This window comes from Anoplophora glabripennis, unplaced genomic scaffold (genome assembly GCF_000390285.2).
Source record: "Anoplophora glabripennis isolate ALB-LARVAE unplaced genomic scaffold, Agla_2.0 scaffold88, whole genome shotgun sequence".
NCBI classification, from domain to species: domain Eukaryota; kingdom Metazoa; phylum Arthropoda; class Insecta; order Coleoptera; family Cerambycidae; genus Anoplophora; species Anoplophora glabripennis.
The window spans coordinates 472887-485968 of record NW_019416799.1 but is presented as its reverse complement, the minus strand read 5'-3'; the positions used below and the strand labels follow the sequence as shown (position 1 = coordinate 485968).

Below are 13082 nucleotides of genomic sequence, written 5' to 3'. Positions count from 1 at the left end.
AGTTTATAATTTTTTGGACACATACATTTTTATACATTTTTCCAACAAATATCTTGTAAATTTGTTTAAAAAAATCACAAGCAGTATTGTTCTGAATGAAGTTAAAAATGGAATTCAAAATCTGGTACTTGTTACATTTTCCTGTTCCAGTTAAAGGATCTGTCACAGTTAAAACATCACTACAGCTTACGCTTTGTACGCCACACACAAACACGACCATACACTGGTAGAAATAAAGGACTACCTCAGCTGTTAATATTTCCATTCGAGCAACCCTTCTGGGGTGCCATCATCCTCCCAAAAAAAAAACTACAGCTGCGGGCGCCATTGGACGAATGGGACACGTTAGAAACATGTCTGCCTAGCGCTGTGTACACAAAGAATCGAATTATTAACCCTTGGCACATAACCCTTTGATCGGGCGTGTCCCGTAAGTATAGGTATAGGTGAGCCGTATAGAGTGATGGTGGAGATATCCCATTGCCCATATACCTCTGGTAATAGGAGTCGCAATTATCATGTTAAAAGGTAATGACAGGTTGCCGGTAAAATGGGAGGTGTGTTGACAGATGTTTACCCAATAAATACAATCGCATTCGGGCTGATGTATCCATTTGTGAACGTACAATGAAATTAATTCTATGGATAACTACCCTTAGTGACAGTTCGGGCAAATTTTTTAGTATCCTATATGACATAAAACAGTGCTGTTACTTAATTTACTGTAAGATCTTTGAGTTTTATAAGACTTGTCAGTAGGGTACGAAAATCAAGTTTAGTGTTGTTGTGTTGTTACTTTACGGCGAATGCCAGCAAAACGCTGTAGAGTCACCACGGGTGATACATAATGAATTCAGATGAGGTCCCATTCCGATTTGCGAGGATTTTATTTCATGCAAGATATCGATGAGATATTGGACAATTACAAGAACATCGTGAAAGACTCACATTGAAACAAAAAACTTCCTTGCTCATCGACATATTTAGTGTCTTCCTCTGGAAGCAAAAATAGAATCATTTTTGTAAAAGTAACGTAAACCTATGCAGTCATCAACTCAAAAATCATATTCAAATTCAGTAAAACTATTTACTCTGCCTGGTATGCCGAGAGAATGGAGGTGTTGGGCCCATATAATAGCCCTTCAATAAAAAGAATTCCTCAAGGCTATCCTTTTTGTTGGAGGGTAAGTTTTGGAATGTTTTTATTCCACGCTCCCATCATTGTTTTTAACAGAAGATATCAGATATCCTCTTCAGAATTTTTCTATGAAGGTGTCAAGCAAGATACACACACATTTTGATGTATGACCCAGATCCCTGGGCTTGCTCTCCTTCTGCTAAGAATGATGCGAATAAACTTGCTTTATTATGTCGTTAGTTTCTCTAAATTGCTCGATTGTTAGAACTGTGTATGCAACCAGGTTGAGAATACTGTTGAGCAGGTAAATAGAACACGAGGAATAAATTTGAAACAAAAGTTTCAAATTTATTTTATTACGGTCTGCATGTTACAGTTTGGAAAATCGATTAGATTTCTTGAAAAATTATATATTTATGTACAGAAATGTAAAAAGTATAAAATGAAAGCATCAAGAGCTTTTATTTTTGTAATATACCTCACATAAGAATGAAAACTCACATGTGATGGCTGCTAACATGGAAAAATCAATGTATTTCATTTATATTGGTGACGAATTATCTGAATTTTATTTCTTTTTCGAATATACGGTATCAAAGACAATACAAGAACCCGATTTAAGTAGTTTTATGAACCTAACTGCTTAAAATTTTATTCATCTATTCCCAAATGAGTTTTTAAGCCATACTTTTTGTGTAACACATATGGAGAGCTGTTAATTTTGAAGATTTTAAAATATATAATGTATTGCCACGGTACTGGCGACTCCACCATAATTTAGAATTCCTTTTTGGAATATAGAAGATGAATAAACAATATAATTTTCCAATGGGTTGTTATTAATAGTAACTACAAATACAATAAAGAGCAAATCATTATAGTTTTATTAAGAAAACATTGAAGTGTACAGTAACGAAAAATTTAAAATGTAATAATCTAAGTATCTTGCTTCAACTGAGATAGCCATATAAGTATACCCTTTCCGGAGTCAGTTGAACATGTATAAAGACGCCTAGCAATAAAATTTAGTGAGTTTCATATGCGTCCCTAAAAAAGTCTTCTGTCAAAGGTAAAAAATAATATTAATTTGTAATATCATATGTAGAAAATTTCTATGTTCATTCGGCCAACAACATATTTTAATTACTTATGTCCTGAAATAATTTTATCATATTGATGGTAAATTTTGGTTATGACATATCAAAAAACATTAACATTTTCATTAAAAACCATTACTGCTCACCAAGAACCAACGAGAAGGTATATGCTTGCCAGGAAGGGACGAGGAAACGTTGTTAGTTTATGTTAGAAAAGTTATTAAATAAAAATAATAAACAATAAAATAATTTCCCATTGCTGCACTACACTGCTAGGCAATTTGTCAACAACTGAAAGTTATGGCCCAGTCGCCCGGTGCGGCTGTGTTTGTGCGGCGTTTTGTGCAAGTTTTTCAAATATTTCAATGCCGAGTTGTTACCTAGCTCTTTGGCCTTCAATCGAGATCAGAAAGACTATACCTGATAACGCGTTTATTAGATATTATCCGAAATGACTTATTTTTGCCATACTTTATAAACTTCCACAATGACATTAAATTCTAAGAACACTAACAGAAACCATTTTATTAATAGTTGGATTATTTTCAAGTAATTTTGATAGCGAAACGTAGTGCATCTTATGTTCTTTGTGTAGGTATTTCAAAAAAACAAGTGAAAGCTTCCAGAGCGAGGAAACGCTTGGATCTTTCAAAATTTTTATAAAATGTCAATTATCTTGAAAACGGTTAGTTTTAGGTATAGGAAAATTTGAATGTGTTTGACTTATTTTTGTTATGTCAGTAATGGCGTTCTGTTTAAAATAATGGAGATGATAATTACACTGTAAACAAATTTCACTCAATTTTACTCAATGATGTATCAATTTCTGTCCACGATTGAGTGAAATTTTCACTCTATTAGTATGAGTGCAACTGAGTGAAACTATTGCATAATAAATGAATGAGTTTTACTCAAATTCGAGTTACTGTTAACTGTTAATTGAGTGACTTTTGACACTATTCTAAGTACGAGTATATAAAACCAATTAAGAGTTGACTTTTTCTCCAATATGATTTAAATTTAACTATTATTGAGTAATTTTTTTACTCATACTTAGTTTTTAGTTAACTAAATATTGAGTGCAAAAATAAATCACTGATAAATGATTAATTAGGATATACAGAAATTAATTCACTTTGCGGGGCCTCCCCCTGTCCTGGCTGAGATCCGCCAGCTGAGACCCGCCGCCGCCGGCTATCCTGGCGATCACGCTTTTCTGGAGCATCTAACGGGCCCCTATCAACTGCGGTCGTGATTGCAGAAGCAATATTACTCGAAATTAATGTACATTTAAACTCTTTCAGTAATGACTTTTTTTCTCAAGAACCTTCATTAGGGCACTTATCCTGTATACTTCAAATAATATAAGGGCATACTACCGTAATTATTCCTGTATTATCGTTAAATAATGTTGTAAACGTTCATTATCCAACAGTTATGTCTGGATCGCCCAGTGTAGTATTCTACGAGCCGACCGCGCGTATGGATGAACTTTTTGTGGTCGTTAGCGGATGAAAAACACGGGCCTTTTAAAAATATTGAAAAATCCAGCGAGCGTTTCCATTAGCAATTACGTTCCTCGTTACAAGTAAAGCGAAACGTGGAGCCATTCCCCCACGGCTGGCAACGGGGGGAAGCCCGTATAATAATTCTTCCGATCCCCATATTTTGGAGTTATAACCGGAGCGCGGGGCACGAGAATCGTCCCAAGCTCATTATCAACATCCCCTCTCGCCACATCTTGAGTTATCCAGGAAACCAGACCCCGCTCCGTGCTCCTAGCGGCCATATTGGCTCCGGTTCCATGCCTTTTATAAAATATTTATCATAACCGATACGGAGAAATGACGGAGGCCTTAGCTCTCTCGATCGGAGACGTTATAATTAAGTACCCACTTAAAAAAATTGTTTATTACCTCGTATACATACATTTAACAATATATCCACAGAGAAAGACAAATAATTTAGAAAATTATCTATACTGTGTCAAATATTTCAGTGCACTTGATGAATTTTAAGACAAAAATAAAAATAAATTTTTGGAATGGAAACGGGCAAGGTCCGCAAGTCAATCGTACATTCCAGGTCCGTATTTTGTTGGTACATGACATTGTGAAAAATATATTTTATTACGGACGTACAGTTAACTTCAGTTTAGGGTTCACATAACATTCTACCTCTTTATATTTTTTGCCTTTCTATATAGGAAAATGTGGTAAAGACCAAGGCTTTAAAAAAATTTCTTCCGATCTCAAAGAGATATATAAATAAACAATTGAGCATTGCATTTCAGATTTCTTTCTTATTTCTGGTTACAATGATATATTCACCTCATATATTTTGCTTTAACAGTTTGTACAACATTTCGACTTATTTACTGATCCTGGTTCCAAAAGGTAACAAATATACAGAGTGTTTCATTAAAAAACGCTAGTTTGGTTTATATTTTCGATATGTAACCATTTGTTTTTTTTATATTTCTTTGAGACCACAAGAAATATTCCTAAAACTGTAGTGCCTTATTTGTAGAATAGAATATGGATGTACATTATAATGTTTATATGAAAAAACCAACCCGTCCTTGACTATTGTTAAAAAATAATTTTAAAATACAGTTGAGAATAGAGATAGAAAAGATAAATCTCAATATTAAATCCAATATCCAAATATAATCGGGCTTTGCTGATAAACTATCGGATTTATAGATTTGGTTGATTAAATGTTTAGATTTTCGTCTGAAAAATATTAAGTATATGTATTTACTATTACCACATAACATATAGTTAAACATTCTAGACAAAGAATTAAAAAATATATATCTTTTGTGCAGATGAGTAAAAAGAAAAATAGCAACGTCACTTATTTCTAAGGATACCGAAAAGCGTGTGTGTTTCTTTTATTTATTTTCTTTTTCCGGCTTGTCTTAGTCACGTGACCTAAGTATCTTCATATCTGTGATGATGATACCGACCTCGATAAATAATTTTTCTACAAAATTGTTGTGGGACATAAAAATGTGCTTTAGAAAACATGTGGCTAGTGAGAAAGCGTATTAGAGAAAATCAAAAACAATTTGTACAGTTATATAGATTATAACATTCATATCATTGAGCTTGAAAAGTTCCATAAAATGGAAAATGTTGAAGTAACGACCAAATTAATAAAAATTCTAAAAAAATCGTTACTAAATGTGTTATTGTTATTTATAAAGTGAACGGTGTCTATAACTAGCTGGAAAATGTACTATTTCTTATCTTAAAACTGTCGAATACATACATTCATATTGCGAATACAACAGAGAGATTATTATTAACATGCATAATTATACTGATACTGCTATACATTAAATGTGCAAACTTTTATGTTTATTATACGGTTATTTGGCAATGTATAAGAATGTAAGTATTATACAGGGTGAGTCATTAATAATGGTACACAGCTTAATGGCAGCTTGTTAACGTCAAAATATAGCGATTGAGCTAAAATGCCTTAATCAATTGCTGTTCATTTTCGTTCTACAGCGTGTTAAACTTGAAAAAATATTTTTTTTGTCTATATTTTAAGCATGTATGGACCGATTGTTTTGAAAATTTGTAGTTTTATATTTTTTGAGGTGGCAAATACGAATATACAAATAGTGTTGGGGTCACGTCTAGGGGGCGCTAGTTGTACTGCCCTATCGATATTTTGATGTTAACAATATGCCATTAAGCTGTATACCATTATTAATGACTCACCATCTATATTTTGCTGTTGTAATTGTAAATTATCTTAAAAAAAACGTTCTTAAGTTTTCATCTAATGTAATCCTCGGCTTTTTTATGACCTGTTGGGGATATTATTCATATTCGTCATGTTTCTAGCACACTATTTTAATATATTCATTGTTAAATAAAAAAATCTCTTTATTGCTCTACACGACTTTTAATAATACTCGCTTCGAAATAATACTCGAAAAAATCCCTAAACGAACACCAAAACTAAAGTAAATAATGAAATCCGACAACAGTCGGAAGAAATCGGTTTAAGAAAACTCATTGTTTCGAAAATCCTTTTAAAACTTGGCGGCTCATTACCAATTATATCCTCGCGTTTCCGTAAATATAGATTTCGAGTAATCCATCCTCATACGCCAATTATTCCCCTTTGAGCGTGGCTCCACAAAGGTAGTAAGCGGTCGTTAAAAATGACAAACCACATGGAAAACATTCCATTTTCAAAGCTTTCTTGCGCGCTTGTCCTTTGAGACGCCGGCAGCCACTAATAGACGAAACGCGACAGCGTCGCGGCGGCTAAGAATGATTCGATTCCGAACGTATTAATAGGTAACTAATTAGTTGTTGCCGGTTGACGAGAACAACGTTGCGAGGGACCCTCATTAGCAATGTTATGACAGCCAAAAGTAACAACACGCCGCCAGTGGCGCCAGGATTGGTCTACTTGATATTATGTTTCGACTCGCTTCCGCTGGTTTGTTTTTACAAGACTAATAGTTCGTCTATGAGGATTATGAGCGCTATCGGATGCTACACATGTATACAAATCGGCTGTCGGGGCCGGTGGAAGAGCGGTGGAGGGGTAGATCGACTGTGTGGTGACGATTTTGTTGTAATTTTTCAAATTTTGCTGTTGAGTAGCACGAAGATCAAAAATTAATCATAGAAATCGGAAATAATTATGAAACCTACGAAATACACCTACAAGATATGCGTTCAAGTAAATCAATAAGGGATATACACATAAAAACAATACAAACATGATAAAAACAAGCGAAAACAAAGTGACGACTTCTTAAAAAGTGGTGTACGCTGTTTAAAATCATAAGTGTGAGCCTTAAATGAATATATTTTTTAACAGGAATTATAATTCGCGAAGTTATTAAGTTCAGTGAAGCTCATTTTTCGAAATGACGAATATTGACAGATATTAATTTCTTTAAGTGTTGCCATCCGCTTCAACTAGGAAGATAGTCAAAATACTGCGGGTTTCTGGTTGCCGAACTGTTCTAGAGTTCGGGAGGCACGGTTCTTAACAGAGTCGTATTCGGCTCACTCCCTCAGTTTTCGTTTCAGTCATTTTAGGCCAGGAAATATAGAGTTGGACGCGACTTTTTGTTTCGGCAAGCTGAATTTATTACTATAGATGCTAAACATTATTTACAATAACATATTAGTTTCCACTGTCATAAAAATGGGGGGGGGAGATTGTTTACAGGCTGGTTAATTGTATAATTTTTTCGTAAATTCACGTTTTTCGCTTATAACTTCTTTCCTTTCATTTCCACTAGAAAACAGTAAAGTACTTTTTTTTTCGTCTTCAAACGACCTACAAAACTAGCCCTCGAGCGTCAAAAAATATTGATTAGATCAAAGTTATAAACAGAAGAAGTTTATTTATGACTTTTTAATTAAACATTTATAAACTGCGTTATTATTACCATCAGAACGTTTTGGCATCGCATCCTCTCATTCCTTATCACTGTCTAATAACTCACACGAAATCTGGAATCGGTAAGTTGAATAGTTTACAAGTTATGGCCTTATAAACAAATTAACTAATTTATTAGTCTGAACGATCCCAAGCATCTTCCACAACCGCAACGATTTTTTTCATGGTAGATTTCATAATAATACATTGAAATCTATCATTTTTTTTTTAATTTCAAATTTGCAACCTGGAAAGTTTTTTATTTTTTAGCTTTAGTAACAAAATGAAATATACGACGCACGCGCGTGATATAGTTATATATTCTTACATATTCGGAAAGTCGCAGAATGGTCATTTTCCAGCTCTTTTTCCTGGCCTAATTTGCTATACTTTGTTTCTGCTGTTCCATACTTTCACTTCCTGCATCTGTATGAACCGCACTGTGAGTTGAAGTCAGCGTGTATTTAAATATTTATACAGGGTGTTCCCATTTATAAATGTTTAAACCGTCATTGCAAAAAGTAAATAAGAAATGAGGCCCAAATACTTTTTAATAAATCTTCAAATTCTACATTTTTTCAGCACAATGCTCCAGAAATTCTAATTTTTGCAGGCTGTTAAAACTGTAATAACTTTTCTATGAATTTGCAATTTCTCACAAAAATTTTGAGTAAAAGTATATGCCACAGTGAAGTCGGTCCATTAAAAAATCAGGCTTATTTATTTTAGCCTGTCTAGATCATGATGAAGGTATTATAAAACATATTTTATAATCAGATATTTTTCGTTAATGAAGAATTTAAAGATTTTATTCTATAGCGGAAAACTTAAGTATGAAGTGGTTCCATGGCTATCTTGACTATGTGCAGAATTAGTTAATAAACCAGAATATTGTGCAAATAGACTCTTTTAGTGTGACGTCACATATTTAGGCAACCCACAACAAATTGTCATGGTTGAAATTGTACAGACCGAATCTGACCCTTGTGTACTATTTACATAAATACTACACTGGATACTACCATAAAAATGAACAACTTTAAATGAATTTATTGTTAGCATATTTTCTCTTCTTTTGTTTAATCTTAGTATTTTCTAGTTCTACTAAGTATTTTTATTGTTTTCTTAGTGTTGTGCTGTGTCAGTGTGTTTATCGAGTATTTTTTTCTTCAAGTGGTTTATTATAGACGTACTCTTAACCAATACCAAACTTTTCTTGAATTATATCCTATTGCGAGGCTACTTGAAATTATCTTAATCTTAATATATAAATTCTAAAATTCTTTTAGTTTGTCTCTTGGGGTTTGAAATTTTTTAAATATTTCTAATATTGCCAGAATACCGCGAAATTTAAGGTAATGACAAATAAAACATTTTTCTGGCACTTATGTCCAAAGTAAAAATGGTCGAAAATGGATCTAGCAAAAATATTGGGAAATTCTTCATGAGAAGAAAAAAGAAAGAAATCGAAATATTTTAGAATATACAGTATATTCCATTAAAAAAAACAAAAGTTTGATTTATATCTTTGAAATGCAACAGTCAATTGTTTTGTTATATAGGTATTTCTTTAACTCGCAAGAAAATTTCCTAAAACTTTGGTCTTTACCATTTAATCCTAGATAGAATGAAAGAAATAAGGCGGGTAGTAGTTATATGAATAGCCACCTCGGTCACCGCAACTAACACCACTTGACTTTGTCTTGAAATTATGGACATATCGATGTATTTCTTCTATTTTCTCGCCAATTCTTCCCACCTTTTGTCACATTCACAAGTAAAAAAAATATACACAGATAATTCAGTGTTTCGCTACAAACAAAGCAATTACTATGATTGACGCAGCCGGATTAGCCATTCCGGGGCCGGCGCTGAGCCGTTTTCTCTTCTCTTAACTGTAGTATCCGTCCACTGCTATGGAAACCGTCGCGCGGGGTAGGGGGCGGTTTGTGAACGAGGCTTTCCCGGAATTGGGTGGCAATTTACATAGCGTTGTTTTAGCCCAAAAGAGCCTGTGTGTGTGTGTGTGTTTGAAATGTTCTGCGCAAGCCGGATCGATAGCAAAATTCTTATTGCTAATCTTGATCGTTGTTTGCTTTTCCGCCGCCGGCAGCTCGGGGTGGCCAATAATGAGCCGCCTCCTTTCGATTGTTATTAACGAGTACGTTGGAAATAGTAATACAGTTGTATTTCTGCTGTGTTTTGCATTAAAAAAATAATAGGTTTAGGTTAGATTTTGACTATAGGGTTCTCTCGGATACTACTCATTTAAGAAAAAAAATATGGCAAATAAACGTTGTAGATATATTTCGAATTTTATTAATGATATTTTCAATTGTAATAATAACAATAATAATATAATTTCATAATATTCATGTACAGGATAAATTTTCTATAAAAAATATTTCTCTCCCATAACGGAGAAAAAAAAGTTTGTCCTTATATCAATTACGTCCGTTGACACATCTTTTAATAATCAAAGTGTACCAATTTTGTCATAACTGAAATTCTATTACAACACTTTTCATATTTAAAAAGTTGTCGAAAAATTATTAAAAAAATAGCAATATTTTCAGTTATATTTTCACATCTTGTTCACTAATCGGGGACATAAATTTTTGTAAATAATTAAAATGGGCCAATTTTACCACAAATGGGATTTTTTTCGTAATATTTAATAATTAGGTACAACTTTTCCTAGTGACACTAAATTGTTTTTTTTTTATTCACACTAACCTTAGACATACATATACAGAAATCCATAAAATTTAATATTTAATTAACACAATCTTGTGTATATCCTATAGTAAAATACAAAATGAATATATTTAACAAGATTGTAGAAAGTTACATAAATTTCAAATGCAATTGGTTGGTATAAGTCTTTTCTAAGTCAGTTGAACATATATAAAAGCGCCTAGCAATAAAATTTAATGAGTTTCATAGGCGTCCCTAAAAAAGTTTTTTGCTAAAGGTAAAAAATTATAATAATTTGTATACAATGTGTAGAAAATTTTTGTTATATGTTCTCTTGATTCTAATTATTTATGTGCTCAAACAACTTTATTATATTGATGGTAAATTTCGTTTTATTCCGTTTCAAAACGTCTAAGTCTAGAAAATGACAAGTTGTATTAATATTAGCAAACAAAATATCCCTGTTATTTCCTTGTTTCGCAATTGTAATATGAATGATAAATAGAAGGTGCCTATAATAAATTAAAATTACCCGAATCACACCAAATTCCGCATTGCTGCACTGCACTGCTAGGCCATTTGTTGACAACTGAATTTATGGCCAAGTCACCTGTGTAACTTACGTACTCCTTCTTGTGTTTTTTAAAAGTATAAATTTATTGTAATGACAGACTAACAGTAATGTTATCTGTTGAAAAATCAATGGTGCGAGAAATACCAAACTTTAATCGAAAATAGTTGAAAAGTTTATTTCGGATAAACACAGAAAACACAGAAGAATGAACACATTTTCCCTATATTTCCGTAATAATTAAAATAAAACTGCCCAATTATATTTGTTTTTTTTTTCAATACGTTGTATCAAAATAGTTCCGCCCTCCCTGGTGTGGAAGTCGAGCCCCCACTGGTTATTTATAATAAACGTTTATTGACATAAGAGGTGATTAAAAATTTGATAAAGATTCTTTTCCCTAAAAAAAGTGTGGCTTAAAAAAATGTGCACCTATTCCGGATATACTATATACAAAATCAATTTTTTATAATTTTTTCCGTCCTTTTGCCCAGCTGCTCATTTTCGCAGCGAGGGCGCTGGCGGCGCCCCCCGAGCAATCAACGCGCCTACAGAAAAAAAAACAAAATTGACAATCTTACCATGACAAAGCTAGTTAAATTAGAAACTGGAGTTTAAATATTTTAACAAACGTACAAAGCCCTCCAGAGTTTGGGGACGTTCGAGAGTTGCGTCAGAATTAATTGGAAACCAAAGTGACAATTAGAGTCTCTCTCCGATAACTTGATAATATTATAATTGGAGGAAGGCTCCGAGCATGTTCTCTTTTGCCCCTATTCAAGAACTCGATTCGCTTTACTTCTTTCGGGACCCACGTCGACCTAAAAAAACTTTTAAAGGAATAAGACGAACTCTTTTTAAGAGCATAATTACGCGTTTGGCTTGTTGGGCCTGTTAAATCGAGCGAAAGTATATAATGATATAAAAATTGGATATTACAGATGTGCCCGGTTCTCTTTACATTTTTGAAGATCTCCTTTGTACATTAAAAAAAATTGAGAGACGTTTCCAACACTAGGGCAAGCTTAGGAGAGTTGGATGACTTTAAAAAAAAAACAGTACTTACAATTTGCTTTATTATAAATCGTAAAACTTTGGAAAACAATGGTACCTAATCATTTGCATCTTAAATTAAACGTAATATTCGTATTTCTGCGACCGCTAGAGCAGCCGCCAGTTGGCGAAAATCCAAAAATGGATTAAGTCAATTATTGTCCAAACTAGGATGGACTTCGTTATAGGACTTCTGCGGACCCACCAAGGATTGTGATCGAACGTCTACCCTGATTCGGAGTTCTGGCTAGTACGCGTAGTACGCTCTAAATTTCTATACATATTTTATACACACACCATTTATTGTAATTAAATAAAAAAATTGCAATAAATAAATAAAAAATTTAAACAAGCTCAAAGCTCCACTTGCTTTGTAGCATACCACCACTCAGGCGTTATCCTCCCTGGGGTGAAGATACTCTAAAGCTGCCATACACAGTTCCTAAAGCTGTCATACACAATCCCTCCAAGGAAGCAAAAAAATCTAATTAAATAGCTTCTATACAAGTTCCTCGAAGCTACTCACAGGAGATCTCGAAACCAGAGGCAAGGCAAAGCCTAAGAGACGGTGATATATAGAGTAACCATACTCGAAATGTCGCTAAAACAATTAGTGCAACAAAGCTCAGCTGAAAGCCTCCAGGAAACCTGGAGGATGTACCAAAATGGAAGAAGGCAACTAAACAACATTCTTCCATGAAAAGTTCCCGGGAAAAGCATGTTGAAAGACGACATGGCGCCCAACGTGGGGCTCGAACATCCGAAATCCAAAGCAACCGTGGTGACACTAACTTGCTGCAACATAGCAGCACTTTAAATCCAAACTCGATACACAAACGTTAAACGGAACATCCATCACGCGTGCAAGCGAAAATCGCTCCGTCGTTACATTACATAAATACACAGTAAAACGCATTCGCATAATCTAATTAGACATTACCCGAATCATTTATTCCGGAGAGGGACGCAGGGGTGCGCCCTCGTCTCTCTGGTGAATTTCACGAGCCATTAAGTGTCGCGTAAGCGCGTTTGCTACAATTGACAATTATTTATATTAGAACGTCCATTTATCACATTTATTAATCGCTTATACCGGCAT

At 33.9% G+C, this 13082-nt stretch overlaps 1 protein-coding gene across 1 annotated transcript in view; it reads right to left on the bottom strand.

The window, feature by feature from the left end:
• LOC108912001 (visual system homeobox 2-like) overlaps positions 1 to 13082 on the bottom strand; it is a 94868-nt gene that overhangs the window by 52785 nt on the left and 29001 nt on the right. The window lies entirely within an intron of this gene.